This window comes from Anser cygnoides, chromosome 12 (genome assembly GCF_040182565.1).
Source record: "Anser cygnoides isolate HZ-2024a breed goose chromosome 12, Taihu_goose_T2T_genome, whole genome shotgun sequence".
In the NCBI taxonomy this organism is placed as follows: domain Eukaryota; kingdom Metazoa; phylum Chordata; class Aves; order Anseriformes; family Anatidae; genus Anser; species Anser cygnoides.
In genome coordinates this window covers 7597617-7617042 of record NC_089884.1, presented here as the reverse complement: position 1 = coordinate 7617042, position 19426 = coordinate 7597617, and the positions used below count along the sequence as shown (strand labels likewise).

The 19426-nt window shown below is 35.9% G+C and overlaps 1 long non-coding RNA gene across 6 annotated transcripts in view; it reads right to left on the bottom strand.

Moving 5' to 3' along the window:
* LOC106033116 (uncharacterized) overlaps window positions 1-19426 on the bottom strand; it is a 225571-nt gene that overhangs the window by 65226 nt on the left and 140919 nt on the right. For all 6 annotated transcript variants that reach the window (XR_010834526.1, XR_010834528.1, XR_010834531.1 and 3 more), the window contains one exon: window positions 16363-16476. This is a non-coding gene — a long non-coding RNA (uncharacterized lncRNA). The remainder of the gene's footprint in view (window positions 1-16362; window positions 16477-19426) is intronic.

Sequence of the window (19426 nt, the reverse complement as noted above, 5' to 3'; positions counted from 1 at the left end):
ACAGTAAAAACAGTAAGAAAAATACATATGCTTCACTTTTTGGTTGAGCTAGCTTTTATACTGGTGCCCTTTTTCAAAAACTCGTATATACGTAGAATTGAATTTTAAACACTAGTGGGAATTTGTAACATGGATGAGTTTGGCCTCAGAAAGAGAACACTTGGGTCTAATTTGCTGTGGTTAGGGGCTGAGGCCATGCTAACTGAAGCTCTAGAAGACAAAGGAGATCTGACTTGGCACATACCTCTACTTTAGTCCTAAAAAACCCCACAGATTACTTACAGATGCATACTATTTTTAATTCTGACCTTAAGCCTCCTGAGAGCTATCTTATGGCACAGCTAGCCTTCATGCTCATACCTCTCATACTTTGTCCATGCTCTTGCATAGTGTTTTTGTTTTTTCTGTATTATTAAACAATTTTGCTCAACAGGTCTCAATTTTGAGTGGCCAATAGATACTGTTGTAATCATTTACAGCATTTGCTTAATGCTTTAGAAAGGCTATCTGTGTTCTGAAAAGCATTTTTAATGGGGTTTCAAATTGAAAAGCTAGTTGAGAAATCAATGTATATGTACCCCTAGCATCTATCCATCTTGCATCCTGTGGATCACAATCTGAAGCATATGAAAAAGTTTATTCTTTTTTTTTTGAAATCTTGGACAATGAAAATGGAGCTCTTTCAACTACACTGGTAAAAGCTTTTTTCCTTTTGTTACCACTGGAAAATCCTGCATATCATCAGCGCTTGCATTTGAGCTCCCTGTGCTATTTACCTTCCTTCTCAGATTTTTTTTCTGTATCCAGGTCATTGTCCAAATAGCTCCTTCCTGCACCTTTGTCTTGAATGTTAAAACAATCAGTGTGAACTTTGGATATATCATGATTCTTTTTAAATGCCTCCAGTAGCTGATACTGATCACTTTCAGTCTTTTGAATGGACAGCTGCTTAAAAAAAATGCATTTTTAGCAACCACATTTATCTTATTATCACTGGTGTTGCTTTTTCATTCACTGGTTATCACAGCTTCTTATGCTTTTTGTGCTCACCTTCCAGGCCCATCATCAGCCTGGCTTTCTCCTGTTCTGCTGTCTGCTAACAAATCTGTCAACCTACACTGCCAGCTGAAAAGTTCAGCCAAGGAAGCTTTGGGGTGCAAAAATAAATTGAAAATAAAAGGGTCACAACTTGTTGTATCCACAAATTGAAGACCAAATGGCTACAGTTGCACCAACATACAGCTGCAAGCATAGTATATGAGAGAAATTGTTAAGGAAAGGTGTGTCTGGTAACAGTGAAGCTGCCCTGTAGAAAACAATGATGCTGCACATATTATTACTATGCAATGATGACAATCTTAAACATTTATTGCCAGCAGCAAAACAGGAGTGATCCCAGTTCAGCCAAAAGAAAGAACAACAAAATAAAGATCGATGAGAAAATCACTTATTAGAGTAAAACACTATTTGCTTACAAAATCTGCTTCTTATGTTCAGTTTCAATTTGCTTGTAGCTGATCCTTCCTTTGTAATCATTAGAAAAACACATTTTAGCAGGTCTAAAGCACGGAAAAGGTATGAAATGAGTGGGAAGCCTGGGCCGATTTCAATTTATAAACTAATGCAAGCAGCCTAACATAAGCTGTTCTAGTGCTAGACAGTTTGGCTGAAGAAAGAATATTTTAATGGATCAAAGCTAGACTGCAGTGGATTAGCCTCTGACCAGCTGGCAGCTGATAGGAAGACTGTGACCAGTATCAGTGCAAGTGAATATTTATGGCTAAGAGATGATTGCTTGTTCAACCTTATCATGTACCGGGTGTGTTGTTTTGCTGAACATAAAGGTCTCGGAACTTCCTTAATTTAGAAAAGCACGAAAACAGAAGGCATAATTGAACAGTTCTGTGTTCTTTCCACTCTGATTGTGAAGTGATCCCCTGTAAGTATGTTGTGCGGTAGCGAGACTCTAAGAAAAGCAAGAGCACTGCTAGCAGTGAGCCTCCAGGAACAGCACTGCAGAGGCTCAGCACACAGCTCACAGTGTGAAGTGATGAAAAGGTTCCTGCAGCTCAGAGGCAATACACCCACAGCACTAACTCTTTATGTGGTATGACTCAGCTTGCTAGTTTTTTAACTCAACTGATAAATGACAATAAACAAGGGCATTAAAAATAATTTTCCTTGATGGGAAAAAAATCAATAAAAAACCAATCATACTTGGGTATGAAAACATTTTCTTTCACTTCATTTTACTTTTTTCATTGAATTTTTATGTTCCCAAGTGTCTTGTTTCAAGTATCTTGGATATTTTGCAACACTATCCACAAGGGGTGACATAATGAGTACAGGGAGAACGTAACTAAGTGATGTGTAACAATGTAGTGCTAATTTCCATGGTGAATAATAAAAAGAAATTTTGAGAATACTGTGCAGAGCACAGAGGATTGGAAATGACAGTACAGAGAAGAGTGGTAGTGGTGAGAATATTAAGAGATTACAAGGTATAAGTACTTCAGTTTTGAAGAGGTTGATTTCAGAGCACTTAAATATCACTAGTCATACTAAGCTAAGTACTGGGGTAAAAAGCAAATGCAAATCACACTGGAAACATCCTTAGGTCACCAAGAAGCAAATGTTGTGGCTGTTACCACATGATTCAAAGTTGTAAAGGGATGTTATCTGATTCACTTCAGAAACAAAATATTCCATTATATTCCATTTCCTTTCCCAACTAAGTCCTATCTTGCATTATGCTTTTGTCCACAGAAACAACAAATAACTAAGAAAATTCTTTCTGATAATTTTGATGGTTATTTAAAAAATGATTGCTACATAGTCGTGAGTTTCCCTAATTGCTGGAAGTCTGGAATAGTGAAAACTTCAAACAGTTAATGCATTTGCAGCATTTTTTTAATGAAGTCACTCAAAGCGCAGGAAGCATGCTTCTAAAATCAAACTCTGGTACAGGGTAGTATTTCATATTGGATCTGTTGCTGCACGCTGTTCTCAGAGAATACAAGTTTCTCTGGGACAACGGTGCACCTATTTGCCGTGATTTGCTAACAAGTGTCAAGACTTCTGCATGAGTGCATCCTCGCTTACTGCAAGCTTGATGTGCTTCTTATTTCTGGCATCAGTTACTTGCACACTGAAAATTGAGATTATTCTGATTTGAATTAAATTATTATTAACTTTACATCTAGCACAACCTAATAGCGGATTTTTTATTTATTTTTTTTTTATTTTTATATTTTTCTACTGGATGTCATTCACTAAGAATGGAAACCCTACCCCTAAGTTGCTCCAACACAGTGGTCTCTCTGGCAAGTCGGCACCAGAACAGCACAACATATGAAAGAATATTTTTAATTTCCTTTTTCAGAAGAATCAATTGATGTCTAAAAAAGTAAAGAAGCCTGAGCACTGTCTAAGAGATGATAAACATCAAAGAAATGTACGCAAAGCTTTGTTCTATATCCTTAAAAAGTGTCTACAGTTCCCATGATATTTGGGTCAGCTAGCCCCATCTCACAAACTGGAGGATATCATCAAGAGCAAAAGGGACATGTAAGAAAGAAAATGATTGCTCCCTGGTGTTAAGCAAACAGCCGGAGCAAACATCTATCATTATCGCTGCCTTCCATGGAATGCCAAGGGCTAAAAGATATCATGTAACTTCTCTTTGCTGAGAACAAAGTTTGACTCTACCAGAGATAAAATGTCCCAGCCAACATATTTGGATTTGCCATTCTTTTCTACCATGGGTAAAGTTCTTTGGTAAAACTCAGGTGGCACACACACACAAAATAATTTTTAATATTAACTTTAAACCTCAGTTTTTAGTAAATTTTAGTAAGTTTACTAAATCCTTTCAATCCCAAGCATAACTTATTAATACTATGACTTGTATATAAAATGCACCCTTATGTACTTATAGTGTTGCTGTAATCAGAGAGAAACCCTTATTCCTGACATCAGCTATACTAAGATCCATTCTTCGAAGAACATACAACACCTGAAGAAGGGTGAAAAGGAATCAACAATTTCAGAACAGAGAACTATGGTCATATCCCAATTTTAAGAATGTCTGCTAATACAACTTTTCTAGTCTGTTTAAATAAATGTATATATATATATATTATTTTCATTTATATTGCACTGTTATTACAGGGAATACATTATTTTACATTATTTTAATGAAACAGAAAAAATCCAGGATTCTTTTTCACCTTTCTTCAGGTGTTGTATGTTCTTCGAAGAATGGATCTTAGTATAGCTGATGTCAGGAATAAGGGTTTCTCTCTGATTACAGCAACACTATAAGTACATAAGGGTGCATTTGCATCCTTTGTAGCTTTTACTATGCGCATATGCCACAGCTACACAGAATTGGGCCCTAAGTGATTTTTAACCCCACTCATCAAAAAACAGTTTAACATCAAAGTTTCACACTATGTTAATAATCTAACTGACAAATTTAAGAGACAGCCTTGAGTTTTTCTTAAAAGCAATGCAAGGAAGGATTAACTTTGTCATTCTTCAGAAGAAAGAGAATATGATTTCTAATACGCTCTTGGTGAGACGGAAGAGGAAAGCAAGCACACTGCACATTACAATGACTTGAATGACTTGACAGCTGTTAGCTAAACAATACAACATTAATTTTCAACATTTTTGCACATGGCTGGGTGAAAGATCCCTTAATCCCAGTTCCCATTCTATTTCTGCCTCATTGTTGCTGTCTCCTTTTGTATCACTTATTATAATCAGTTTCTGCTGCATACTCCCTTTCACCTTATTATTGTTGCAAAACTAAGGTACTAGGTTAATTCAGACTTGCTTCCCTGGGGTACATTAAGATGGATTTACGCACTTTATTGAGACAGTCTGACTTCAAAAGCTGCTTTATCAGTTACTACCAGAGAGAGGGAGACCCATCCATGACAGCAGTAAACTAACCATAAATTCTCATATTCTATATGCTGAGTGACTTTCAAAAGGGAAACTATTGATTTTGTCATTTATGAATGGATTTAGTCAAATTAGTCTTTTCATTGTGCACAATAAGACAGCATTGTGATTAGGAATTAGCGGATAAAGCTGTGTGGAACAAATGGAAGTGCCATTTTGGGGATCCTCAGCACAAATTCAATAAGCTTTAGTTATGCCACCCTGATCACTTTGTTCATGACCAACTACTCTCCATATTTCGATTATCTTCAAAGGAAAGAAAAAGTGGCCTCCATCTTCAAGAGGCACTTTGCTCTCCAGAAGACTTAACCTTTCAAAGAGCTCTGATGTCTTTACCTTTGAAGGAGCTAATAACTTGTTTGCCAAAATGGCATGAGTATTTACAGGCATACTTGAAATCAGACAAAGGTTACACAGTGAAATAAACAGAGAGACTGTCACTGTCAACAATAAATTAAGTTGGTGCTAAAAACATAAAATGTTTAGAGTGTAACAGACATCACTACGCATTATGCTACTCAAGCCTCTGAACTTTTCCAAACACAATAAGCACTGATAGGCCCTGGATACCTTCTCCTGAAGAGCCACTCCAGATGGTTATTTCAGTAGCTGAGCTGTATTGCTAGAAACAAGGCTAGCACTCATGTCCTGATTTTCATCCCATTTGTGTGGTGGCTGGCAGGACTATACCAGTTCACAGCTATATAGAGAACAATGTCAAATGAAAAGCCATTAGGGAAGAATAGTTGTGTGTGAATAGTGTGTAGCCTGTGTCTTCAGCCATTAGCTTATCCATAAATGCATGCACAAATGGAATGTGTATAAATCTTTGGATGAAAAATGAAATAGGGTAGCTAGCCCAGTATTTGGTACTTCTTGACTATTCAATTGAAAACTTTCTGCACTTGATCTTGACTTTTAGAATTTAGGAGTGCAGAAAAGCCTAGATTTTTAGTTTCCTTTGCAGCTGCAGCATTATTTTATAACTACTTCTGTGGCCAATTTTATATTATACTTTATGTGCTACAACAGAAACTACAAGGCACATGCTACAGTTGCACTCTGAAGAGGACTCTTATGCATGCTGGATATATTTGCCTGGAAATATGGACTGGTTACATTTTGAAAACTTTATTATTTCGAAATATTCTATAGACCTTAAAGATACATGTTTTGGACTTGCTGTGCTGTGTCCAGAGATGCTAGATATTGGTACAAAATCAAATATAAGGTATTTCAGTCTCTGCTCCCCTTCACTTTCAGGAAGAAACTATGCATATGTTAGATAGCTGATGTAAGCCTGTGAAGCAAGCCGCTGCTTCTGGCTGGCTTGTATCTGAACAGTTAAACCACTAATTCCAAGAATCAAAAAGAGCTATACAGCCATAAAAGCTATACCTTAAGCTGCGTATAATGAATCTACTGTGTCCCAAAAGCACCAGTTAGTGCAGGCAGCAAGCAGCTGTTACTACAGACACCAAGTCACATACTTTTCAAAAGCTTTGGTGTTATTGCGTGTGTGACACTCAGCACATCTTTCACAGCAGGAAAACGTTATCAGTGCATTGTAAATACACTGCATTTTCCAGATAAATTTTAAAAGAATATTTGCAGAAAAATCCAATGCAGAAGAAAATAAAGCAAAAACTAATCACATAATGAATTTTGTTCTTCATTTTACTGTTGAATGTCAGGTATAGATATTAACATAGTTCCAGAGATGGCAAAGGGGAAACTGAAGTTTGTGCTGATACATTCAAGCTTGACCACTGACTGTCAAATGGAGTTGATGGGGAGATGAAGATGAAATACTAGAGCATCTGGCTAGCTGCAGCTGTTAGGCTTGCAGAACTTGCAGAATACCAGGGCCATATTCTGAAGTTTCTGGCTTCAGTTACTGAGTTTTATGGCACTGGTTACTGGACTTGCATGAACTTATACAGCATATAGATGGCAGAGCAAGAAGAATCCAGGAAGGTCCCTTGGCTCAGACTTTTTAAAATCAATAACCACTCTGTCTTAAGTACACTGCAAACTTGCCGTACAATTCAGTGAGCATAGCAAGCTTGGTTAGGAGAATAACACATTGGGTATTTCATGGCTAAGTAAGCAATACGTTGACTATAAAATTTATGATGTGCTAAATACAGCAGATTATTTAATATTGATATCTTTATGTTCCTCAGATGAACCATGCTAAAATGAAGGAAGTAAAGTCATTCCCACCAAAGGATAATGTAATTAAGTCACTCAAATATCTAAATATCTCAGACAAATGGATAGGGATATGAAATGGATAAAAATGATATGGGGGTAGAAACCTGTCTGAAGTTACCAGGAGTTTTAAGGCTATTACAAGAATGGGGAAAGGCCACTATCTCAACTTTGTTTGAAAATGAGCAATCTTTTGTAGGAAAAGAAAAGATAACTTTCTTGGAGAAAATATCAAACATAATATCAAATTTTTAAAAAGAGAAGAATAAAAAGAAAAACCGCTGATGCACAGCCATGCTTATGCAAAACAGGAATTTAGTACAGGCTTACTTATGAAGCAAAAAGTTAAACGTATTGGTATGCTTCACTGAATAAAAAGGAAGAGAAGATCTAAGGTATCAAGCAAAGGCAAGAAAATCTCAATGATTTAATACTACATTTGATACTACAAATATTTATAGGGCTCAGTGCTACTTCAAGGGTATTAATTGTTTAACATGAAGAGAATAAAACCCTTCCTGTCTGCCTTCTGTCTTCTAACATCCATATACCATTAGTTAGAACAGCTGCTTTAAAATAAGGCACTAATGAATTTTCAAAGTAATTGTTACACGAAAGAACAAGTACTAAAAACAAATATATTATACTGAAGTTAGTTTAACTTAAGCAGAGATATATTAAGACAATTTTGCTGATTCATCAGAACAATATTCAATTGTAACAGTAACAAACATTTACATTGAAAAAGAGCAACTGCTTTAGTAGCTACTGCAGCTGTTATTTATACCATGACATATGTATGATGTTATCATGTAAGGAGAATGCATGTAATGGTTTTGAGTGCTACTGTAAGTAGGACATACTAGGAACATATACTTGAGAGCATTTTCAGGAAGGTATTTTGTCAGTCTCCTACCAGAAATTGCTAGTGGAAGACAACGATTCTTTTGTTGCTGAAAATGTAGCTTTTTACCTATACAACACAAATCTCTTTGACAGTCCACGACTTATTCTGCAAATGCTTAAACCAAGAGGATCTTAATCATCAACTTTAATGTGTTTAAGAACAGAGCTGTAAATAATTCTGCCATTAGTGTGGCTGGTAAACTGTGTAAGCACAACTACCATGTTATTCAAAAACAACCCTGCAAAAAAGTAAATCATGCAGTCTCTAGCATCATCAATTGGGTATTGGAGGCATTTGTGTAACAGGTTTGTTTATGCAGCAGCAATTTTGCTCTCCATTTTCCCTTGCTCTTAACTAATAATGCCAAGCAAAATGTTCTCTCAGAGAAAAAGAGCCAGTTGTAAACAAATGTTACATCCTCTGAGGCTTATATTTTCCCTTATGGAAAGCAATGCACTGGATAACGTTATATATTTATAATAGAAAGATACCCCAAAATATCACTGTATACTACTTCATTTAGAAGGAAGATTTAGATCTTCTGATATGTGTGTGATCTAATAAAAGAGGCACTTGGAAAACTGAAGATTTGATGAACTTGAAAATCCATGAAAAGTTAAGAAACTGAATGGCAGATTTGAGGCATAGAGAATTATCCATATTAGTATTTTAACAGTGAAGTCTAAATTCTAGTCTCTTTACATTAGTAACTTAGTCTTCTTAAGACTATTTACAGCTTGACACATGTGAGAACTGATATAGTGAAAATGGAATCTTTTTTTTTTCAACTTTTATGCTAATTTCCACATTTTCTTATGTTCTGTCCTTCCCAAAATAATTCATTCACTGACGAAAAGCTATTTGAATAATCTTTATATATACAAGTTTCTGCAGAATGGAAACTAAAGAATAAAGAAGTGAGCTGAATACCTAAGTGCAGTCTGAAACATTAGGATGCATGAAGATTATGTTATTCACTGCACAAGTTTTCATTGTTAGGAAGAATTCCTCATCAGGGAGAATCGACCCTGAGCCCGGTATGCCATATATTAAGTACTACAAGACATTTATTATTGAATGTCTATGAATATATTTGGCATTACTTATGTTACAACCAAAGAAAACAAAAGTAATTATTGCATCTTAATTAAGGGTAAATACTGGTAGGCGTATGCTATCTACAAGAATAGCTATGCATCTGAAAATGACTAGATCTAATCTAAAATGAAGTGCTGAGATTAGCCAAAATCCTCTAGACATTATCTCTGTGTAGGACTGTTTTTATAATCTTGTTCTAAGGCTAAGATCAATGAAACCTTAAAGAAGGATTTAGTGATGCTGATAGGATTTTCTCTTTTTGATAGATTGTTAGGTGAAAAAGCCATATTAATAGGAACACATTAAAAAGTTTCTTGATTGTGCACTCACGCTACATGTAATACTAGTCCTGTAGAAAATAAACCTTTATTAATGTAGGAAACACTTTTTATATTGGCATTGCTACTTCAGATGCTCATGAAATGTAAATCTTTCTGAGTATAAGATGCCGAATTTGAATTGCAAAGAAAGCTGATTTAGGCAAAGACTAAAGCTAATTAATATACTGAAATCTATCTCAGCTGTATAAATCTTATCTAAAGATAATATCTTGCTTTATATGCTCTCAAACATCCCAATGTGTTAGCAACACTGCTTTTGTCTCAATAGGGTGTTTTCTGCAGTAGCAAATAGGTTATACAAAATTATTGTCCATAACCCTCTGTTGAAACACACTCAGTTCAGTTATCTGAGAGAATAAAGGATCTTAGTATTTTACAAGGTCTGAAAATCTCAAATAATCCCAGGGAAAAAAAAATCTGCAGATAATCTAAAACTGTCATTGTAAAATGTATAAAATAAAATCCCCAAACTCCCCCTTTTTCCAGGATTATGGGAAAAATAAAAAATAAAACTATTTAACAACAATACTTTTACATGATAGTCAAGTCTGAACTATTAAGAACCATTTTTTATTCTTAATTTCAGTAACACTAAATAATTATTATACATTAATATTACAGATAATTACTGCTGTCAAAACAAACTGTCCACCTGCGTTTAGAGTTATTTGCACTTCTTTTCCTAGATAGTAGCTACAGCGAGAAAGTGTTTCATCTTCCTAGAAATCACTGTATTGTGGCAAATGCAAAGGAGAAGGACTGGTTCTACAATAGACAAAAAAAACAGCAATAGATGAAGTGCAGAAAAGAGACAAAGTCATGGTTGAGAGTAACAGATAAACAGACCAGGTAAATAAGACAAAGTAAGGCAGAGAGGGATAATAGGGAGGATCAGAGAAAGCTGAAAGCAGGTTAAGAGGCCCATTAAGCAAGAAGTCAGAGTATAAGAGGCTGTGGTTCATTACCAAAAATAATAATAATAATAATAATAATCTAGAAAAAAAGGCAAAGTGGACTAGAAAGTAGTTTAAGGAACTGAACATAGTCAGAGTGGAAAAAAGAATATGCAATAACTAAATATTATAGAAAATTTTTAGTTTATGCAGTATATGTACATTTAGCAGTTATTTTAATGACAGTTTTTTTATAGTGAAACCACCAGCTCCTATTGTTGAAGACATGCTCTTCAGCCCCAGGACTGCAGCCACTGTTCCAGAATTCCTACGATAGGACAAATTCCAGAATTCCAGAATTCCTATGATGGTACCTTGTGCAATAATTTATTTATTTTTAATGATTATTTTTAGTGAACACATTACCCAACTCAGTTGCCATAGTGCCACCAAGAAAACAAGAATGAAAATTCAGTAGTTAGCTATGTCAAAAACTTTTCAAGATAAAGTGATACTCAGATTGGACTTTCTTAATTTTTGCTGTGACTACAGAACAGTAGAGAAATGAAAACTACAGAGATGCTAACTGAAGTAAGAGATGCTGCACAGACAAAAATAATTAAGGACTAATCAGTATTAATTGGCTGAAAGCAATCTGCTAGGTTTTTACTAGGAAATGGGGATAATTCCATGTCAAAAAGCTTTCTTTCTTTCTTTCATTTTTGTACCCCTTCTCCAGGGCTTTTATCTCTCACCAACTATAGTGGGCATTTTAAAAACACTGTGGAAGATGAGCCACATTCTTAGATCAGCTGAACTATAATGTTTTACATCTGAGGCATTTCAGAGGGTGATTCAGGGGAAGGAATATTACTAGAAACATATTTAAAGGGAAAATATATTTTAGTGCTCCCACAGAGCACTGAGATTTCAAAATCCTCTCATGCTATGCTGAAACAGAAATCTTAGGAAACCGTGAGCAGGAAACCATTAAAAAGGAACAAAACCAGGAAACCTCATGAAAACTGTCCACTTGTACTCCGCTTATCACAGCACTGCTCTGGAATGTGAAAGAGCCCAGTTCAAATCCCTGCTCTGATCTTCACACAGCAATTCAAATCTGGAAAATGCCTTTCCAATCCAAAAAAGCTTCTGCCAAACCTTGTGTGTTCCATCAGAGCTCTGTTTTTGACAAGAAGATATTTTCTGATGAAAAACCATTTGTTAAAAAATCCTGAAATAGAATATCTCTGCATAGATGATACATTAAGAAAAACAGTCTCTCATGAACAATATATAATATACATTAATGGTTAACACACTCCAGCTCCTAAAAAATAAAGTCTTCAGTGGTTTTATGACAGAGGGCCTTAACTGTATGAAAAGGATTATCAAACTTCATTCTTGTTACAGAAGGGCTGGGCTCACTGATAAGACTGCATACCTGTTTAGCTGGAGAAAAACATCAAAATGCTGTTCAATTTGATAAGGATTGTGTGTCGGAAGGGATAAAAAAAACAGAAATGTTATCTAGGAAATCAGTAAGTTTTAAGAAAATTGTTCTTATTTAGTAATTTGTAAGGACACAATGAAGTGTCAATTGTAAAATGTTGAGGTATATTAATATAATAGAAGATATTACATTCATATTTCACTAGACATTTTGATCTGAGAAAAACAGTGTCATAGATAACTAAGAACTAGCAATCTGTGGGCATTCTGTAAATTTTTTTTCTTGTGTATTTCATATTTGGTCCTTCTCTTTCAAAGAAAATGCACTGATAATGTTGATGCTACGTTTATATTTTAAAAGAGGAGGTCATCTTGATGAGAACTTCACTATGGTTTAGTTGCAAGAGAAAGAATTCAGGAAGAATGCAGGAAGAAATGAATAATATTTCGGCATCCCTTTTAAGGTAAACAATATGTTTATACATTTCTTAGAATGTACAATATGTGCCTCAGAGACTGGAATTTGTACGGAGAAATTTCCTGCCTCCTCATGGTAAATTACGTATTCAAGTAAGAGTTCTACAAATGTGTATTATGTGTTGACTGCCTCTGAAGGAACTGTTCTAGTCTGATAGCTAAATACCTATTTATAAATCTCTTAAAATCCATATTATAGACCACCAAAGTGTAATGGCTCATCCTGGAATGGTTCCAGCCCATTGTGAAAATACATATTTAAGATGTATACAATGGATACTGTTTATCTTAAACAGGCATATACACACACAGAAAACACCCTTTGGGAAATATCAGTTCTCCCTGGACTCAGCCTGAAATGTAACAGAGTCTTCATCCAAAGTAATTAAATCGTTCCATTCACTTTGATTTGAAAGTACTCAGCATCTTGTAGGAAATGTTCAGCACCCATCAGAATAGGGAGATAGGAAAAGACTATAAGGAGTCAAAAAGATATGTTGTATAAAATACTCTTACTTAGGGACAGAAATCTGAGGATACAGAAATCATATGTACAGCTGTATTAGATGAAAAGGCCACACTCTTTTTTTTTTTTTTTTTTTTGAATGAAAGGAGGTCAGAGTGGGGGCTATTAAACCTACACAATCCCTCACAGGAGTAATCTAATGTCCCTTTCCTGTTGGCATTGCCATTACACACCTGAAACCATGAGGGTAAAAGATATTTTCTAACATATAACTGTGACTTTATTAGGTAGCAGAAGGCCTGATCTTTCACATTTACACAATTACATATACCTGATACATACCAATTATTCCTGTTTTTAAAATGGGGGTTATGTACAGCACTCTGGACCAGGATCCAGCAGACTACTTTTCTGCCCAGAAAAAAAATAAGATACCTCACTCATAAACCGCAGGGGAAATGGAGTTTATATTGCTAAATCTTTTTTAACCTCTGCTATAGCAGCACACAAAACACCTCTGACATGTTATTTTATGCTAATTTTATGATCCAATGTCTATCTCTAAGGTGTATGTCTGTTTTTCGTTGGCTGTCCTTCAGGCAAGAATAATTCTGGAGTTGACCAGTCCTGATCAGTGTCTGGTCTGTGCAGTTCTACAGTGTCATCAGGACTGAACGTAAGAAAAAATAATATATACATCTTCTGCCTGATCTGCTACTGTGGTTGTATAGGCTGGGATTCAAGGACAGAATACTAGTTTATATATGCTGAACATGTGCAAATAAACTGTGTTCAAAAGATCCTAGAAACAGTAAGTATATTCTTTACCATTTTCTAAGGAACAAAAAGGGCTTTAATATTTGCATTGATACAAAATTTATTACAATTTTTCTTTAAAATCTGGTTTAAATTGAGCTTCCTTTGCCAATTAAAACAATAAAACAATTAAAAAAAAAAAAAAACAGCTGCCACTTACACATCTGCCTAGATCTAAGTGTCTCCAAGTTTTTGGAGCTGAGCCATTCACTTCAGGAGAACGAAATAAAATGTCTATCTACACTTTTGACTTTGTTTAAAGTTTCCTTCTTAGCTCAACTCCTAATTTAATCTCACTGGACTAAACTCTCAAGGCAGCATGAACCCTACTTCAAAAGAGACCTTGAAGAAGGAATTGTGAATTAAAGCAACACAAGTCCTATTTATGTATCCCAGACTGGAGATATAATAACATTTAAATGTGGCTTTAGTCTCCACTTATTCTCTAAATAGACTCATTTGATAGTCTTCCAGATCTTATTCAGTCAAAAGCTGAGAAATTGTTAGTAACTGCTACTATATGATTTCAACAGGATTTTCAAATAATCCTGGCTCTATTAAAGGGCAATGCCCTGTTTACTTTAATGGCACAGACTTCAGTCTGACGTACATAAAATACCTAGATAAAGAATAGAAAATTTGATGGTCAGCTTTCAAGTCGTTTGAGGGTAGGGAAAGAGGGGTACTCCTCAGAGCCACTAAATCTACATATAAGTAATTGCACTTAAAACAGCTGTGCTCTTTGGGGAAATTTTCAAGCTGTAAATAGTCTCAAATGTTTGTTTTTGTATTTTGAGTGAAGTGGTTGGTCCTGAAAGCAACTTGACACATTTTATTCAGAGTTATCAGCTGTTGCTAACATAAACAGTTTTGAAAATCTAAGTAAAATACATCTGTGATCATTTGGGCTGGATGAAACAGAACGATATGTGGCTATTTGGGTAAACAATGAGCAATGAGCATTCACTGGAGTTCAGAATTTAATATTATTCAGATGAATCAGTGTAAACATTGGGTGTAGAGCTATTTCAGACAGATAAGCTAGAGTAAAAGCACATTCTTCTCTTCATCCCCATTAGCAGAATGCAGTTCATTTCCACATTGTATGAGGCCTGCTGTTTTCTCTTCTTTTGTGTGTGTGTTGTGCATTTTATAGTTTTACAGTTCATATAAGGGGTCAAATCCTGAGCGATGATGAGTGATTGCTGTGCACACTGGCTTGAATAAGCATTCCAGAAAAGCTGCCTCCATTTAAGATTCAGTTCTCTCTACATATTGTTTACACCAACCTCATTGTCATTTTTTTTTTGAAACAAGGGGAAAGCAATTGCCTTGAATAACATATTATTTTATTCTGTGTACAGTATGTGTACATAAACTGGAAAGTATTTTGCTTTCTTTATACTAAAAAAGAATTTTTCTATAGTCAGTTAATGCATATTTACTTACTAAGTCTTGTATGTCTAGAGCAGAAAACAGACTTGGGAGGTTGGTTCGTTTTCAGACAGGGATAAAAACATAGGGGTTTTGTTCTAAAAAAAATTACTAAATAAAATAGAAAGCAGGACCAAAAGCCCAGGACCACAGTTATTCCTTGGCTTGGAATAACTGTGAGATTCCAAAACTTACTGGTAGGTATTCATGAAAGTTGGGATTCAGGAAGCATAAAATGCTGAACTCGAATAATCTTAACATTTCATTATCCTTTAACCAGTTTAATGTTTGTATCTATGTAAACTGCCTCTGCAGTCTATGCTTTCATTCTGATGGATTCAGTATAATTAGTTAGCGATGAAAATGGTTGTACAATGGCAGCAAGCATACAGAGTGAAAAGAGTGGACTCTGCAAGAGTGTTCATTAGCAACTTTTTTGGAGAGTCAGCTTTACTGAAGAAACTGGCTAATTCTTCAGTATTTTTCTGTTCTTGTTTATATTGCATGAAGTAATGAGGTAGAACATTCTGTCTTGTTCGTATTTTGCTCAGAAATTCTTGAATTATTGGCAGATAGTTTTCTTTGAGGGTTTGGCATGGAAAAAATCATATAAACGTATGCTTAGCTGTTAACTCGCCTAGAATCTCAGTATTCTTTGCAAGGAACCTCTATACTCTTCAGATGTCCTTAAAGTATTTTGCTTGATATATGCCTAGAGATACATAATCACATGTTCTTATCTTGATTCTTATTACATTTACTCTTAGAAGTTATGGCTTTGCCAACAGGCTTCCTTAGGCCTTATTCCTGCCTTGGTAAAAAACTAAATTTGTTAATGAAAACTGTACAATGGTACTTACTGAAAATAATGATAGTTATAAATGGTGCCAATAGATATTTTTCAGATTTAGGCAATATTTTTTTTTTTTTTTTTTTTGAAAAGAGAGGATAGGATTTTCTGGGAATGAGAGATGTGTTACCAACTGTCATAGAATTTACTGCCATAAATTGAATTCAGTATTAAATTCAATGACAGCAACTTTTTGATAATAAGTGTTTTTGGCTTAATAGCATGGAAATTTAGCATTAGATTCTTGAATTGGATGAGAAACACAGTTACTACTACCTGCTTTCTGTAGCCCACACTTCGGGAATTATCACTTGGGAGAACAATCACAGAAACACTAACAGAAGCAGCCAGTGTTTGAATCAGAGGCAATTATTAATTTTCTACTTCTATTGATGAACTATATTATATAACCTGCATAAAAAGTAACACAGGATTATACAAACCTTGCTGTTCAAAGAGCCACTTCTTTCTTTCAGTAGTACCTCCTGGATAGAAGCATGGCTGAGCATCCTCAGACTGGGGCATCTCTCTTCAGCACACAAGAGAATTTCTTACAACTGTAGGGAAACAGCAAGAGAGATCACAATTAGATCATGATTGTGACTGACTGAAGTAGGGGAGTTTAAGGTACCAGTGGACAAAAAGGACAGGAGAGGAAACTCATCTGCAATTACTAAGGATCCATGAGCTGACAATTCAGATCAAATGCTGCTGCACCTTAAAAGGTCCCTAGTATTAAAGAATATAAACACATATTTATTTCTTCCATTTTTGAAAACATTTTGAAAACTTGTCTCCAAATACTTAACTCTCATATACATTACTCTAGGTATTATGCAACTTCTGTTCACGTATGCAACTGAACTATATTTCAAATGCGAAGTTCCAAAAAAAAAGTGTTCCTATCAGCACCTGGGCAGAAGTCCTGCTCTTGCATGAACTCTGACTTTCCTAGCTTATGGTATGCTTATGCTTTCCTAGCTTATGATGAGCAGGATACACAGCTGTAGTTCAAAATTCCACGGTTGTTCCTTTCTGCCATAAAAGAAATAATTGTACACCATTCTATTCACAGCAGAATTACTGATAAGATCACTACAGATGTCTTTTTATGTTTACTACTCTAAAAAACCCTGTATGACTCTGCTGTTGAACCACCTAGTCTGGGATAAATCCCAGGTATACCAATATACATATTTCCCAAGAAGCTCTAAATATATTGAAACTGGGGAGTAAATTAGCCCAATGGACCTCTGGTTATCACTAACAAGCCAGTCTGTTAACAGCTAACGTGGGTATTTCCAATCTTCCTTGTAGTATGTGGTAAAGGACACACTTTCAAAAAGAGAATACAGAAAACTTTGAACAAAGCTTATAAAACAAATCCTAATGTGTTTCAGCATCTTTGACTAACTTAACCATAGACTGCTGTAACCATAGGCAAATTGTAACCATGAAAACCAGGTTAAATCTATTCCAACAGGCAAACCTTTTCTTTATTGCCCACATTGCCTGACTTCCTCATTCTCATTTCTAAGCAACAGTTAAATTCACCTGCACTGCATCACTGTCTTCCCACATACCTGTGGATTTGCCTGCTCTACTGCCTCCCTCTGTAACATCTTTCACTCTTATCTTCACTACTCATTTAAAGTTTCTGTACTGAAAGCATTACTTGAATTCCCCATAGCTCTTATCAGCACCGTAACCACTAGGTACCATTCAAAACATGTAAACGAAAATGCTCCTCCAGCCAAAAACAAACCAGCCAACCAACAACCTCAGCCAACTGCAAACCTATGAAAAGCACTGTGAATCCCTTCCCACCTGTCTTCCTCCTCTGAACCTCCTATACTTGTTCTTTTCATTTCTCTTCTGTGTGTTTCTATCTTATTTGAGAAATCATATCAAGATGGCATATCTCATTTACTCAATTAATTTATAATGCCTAGTGTGGTAAATAATAGCTGAATTTGTGCTCTTAGTGTACACTTATTTCTGTAGTTATTTGCGCTACAGTCAATGAGAGGTTACCATTCACACAACACTGCTGTAAAGCCAGCGTGGTAGGATCTGGCTCTTGAGAATGGTCTCACCTTTAAAAGTGACCTTTAACAAAGCACTGGCTGGTTACCATTTGGGGCACCTCTGTGAGCTCTCCAACCATATGACAGCAGACATCTCCCTCAAGTTTGTGAAGTTCGGTGTTACCAAGCCAGATACAGTCATCAGCTGGGTCACACTGCAGGGCTTTAGTTGGATGAGGTTAAAGAAAGGCAGATGTGCCTCCATTTGGTACTCCCTTGTGACTGGGAATCCTGCAGACTTCACAGAGATTTTCTATCTGTTCACCTGCAATATATATCAACTGGTGCTTGTGCAAACTGGCATATTACAGTTTTGTTTGGGTGAATGGTTAGCATTTAAAACACACTCCAGACAAGGTCCCTGGCAAACTATATGCAAAGATGTGTGCTTTGATTTTTCTCACATTTCTAACTGTATATCCTCCCCCTTGTTTTTCTACTACAGCTCGGGCTTCACTGGCATTTAGTACATTGGTCATTCATCCTCATTTCTTCCCCGCTGTCCCTCACCTCATTAGCCTTCTGCATACAGTCTAAGTCCAGCACAACTTAGGTTCACAACTTAGTGTTTATTAGTTTAGTGCCCAGCAGTAAACTTACATGTTGAAGCTCGTATACCGAGTACCACAGACAACACACTTTCTCACAAAATGCATCACCTTATACAAGCTGCACAAAAAAATCCACATTTCTGTATTATAAAATAGGTAATCCGATCTGCAAAATATTCTTTAGATTATCATCTGCTCAGTTGTATCCATGTTAACCACAATGCGGCTACAAACCCATACAAACAAATAGGAACAAGAAGAATAGGAGAAGGCACAGATGTATTTTGCATTAAGTGTCAGGGGTCGGGTTAGAAGTTCAGTACAAACAGAATGTTACTGTCGGTGATGTACATAGGTTCTGTTCTGTACATTTGTTTAATCTGTCTTCAGAGAGAAGTTCAACTGAGAGGTTTGGATTTGGGGCTCATGGCTACACAAAGAGTGACCCACCCAAGGTCATGCAGCAAGTCAGCAGTTTAATTAGGATTTGATCTCAGAATTTTCCTGGCTCTTGGCTATTTGCTCTAACAAGCAGCTGGTACAACCTTCTAAAAACATTTATTTAGATGGTCAGTGGCCAAGAATGAAACCTGTTCCAGGCAGCTGTGTTCACCGCTCTACTACTCTGTTATTCAGAAATCTAGATAAATCACCACACAATGAAGTGGTTGGACAGTAGTTTCATAAGAAGGGATTTGGGAGTTTCAGTGGATTGCAAGCTGAACATAAATCACCACTTAGGTATTGCACAAAGGGAAACACCATACTGGGATTATAAGCAAAAATACGACCTGCAGGATACAGAAAGAAATCTCTCAGCTCAGCTCAGCACTCACAACTCTTCAGATAATTTAAGTCCACTTGTGGGC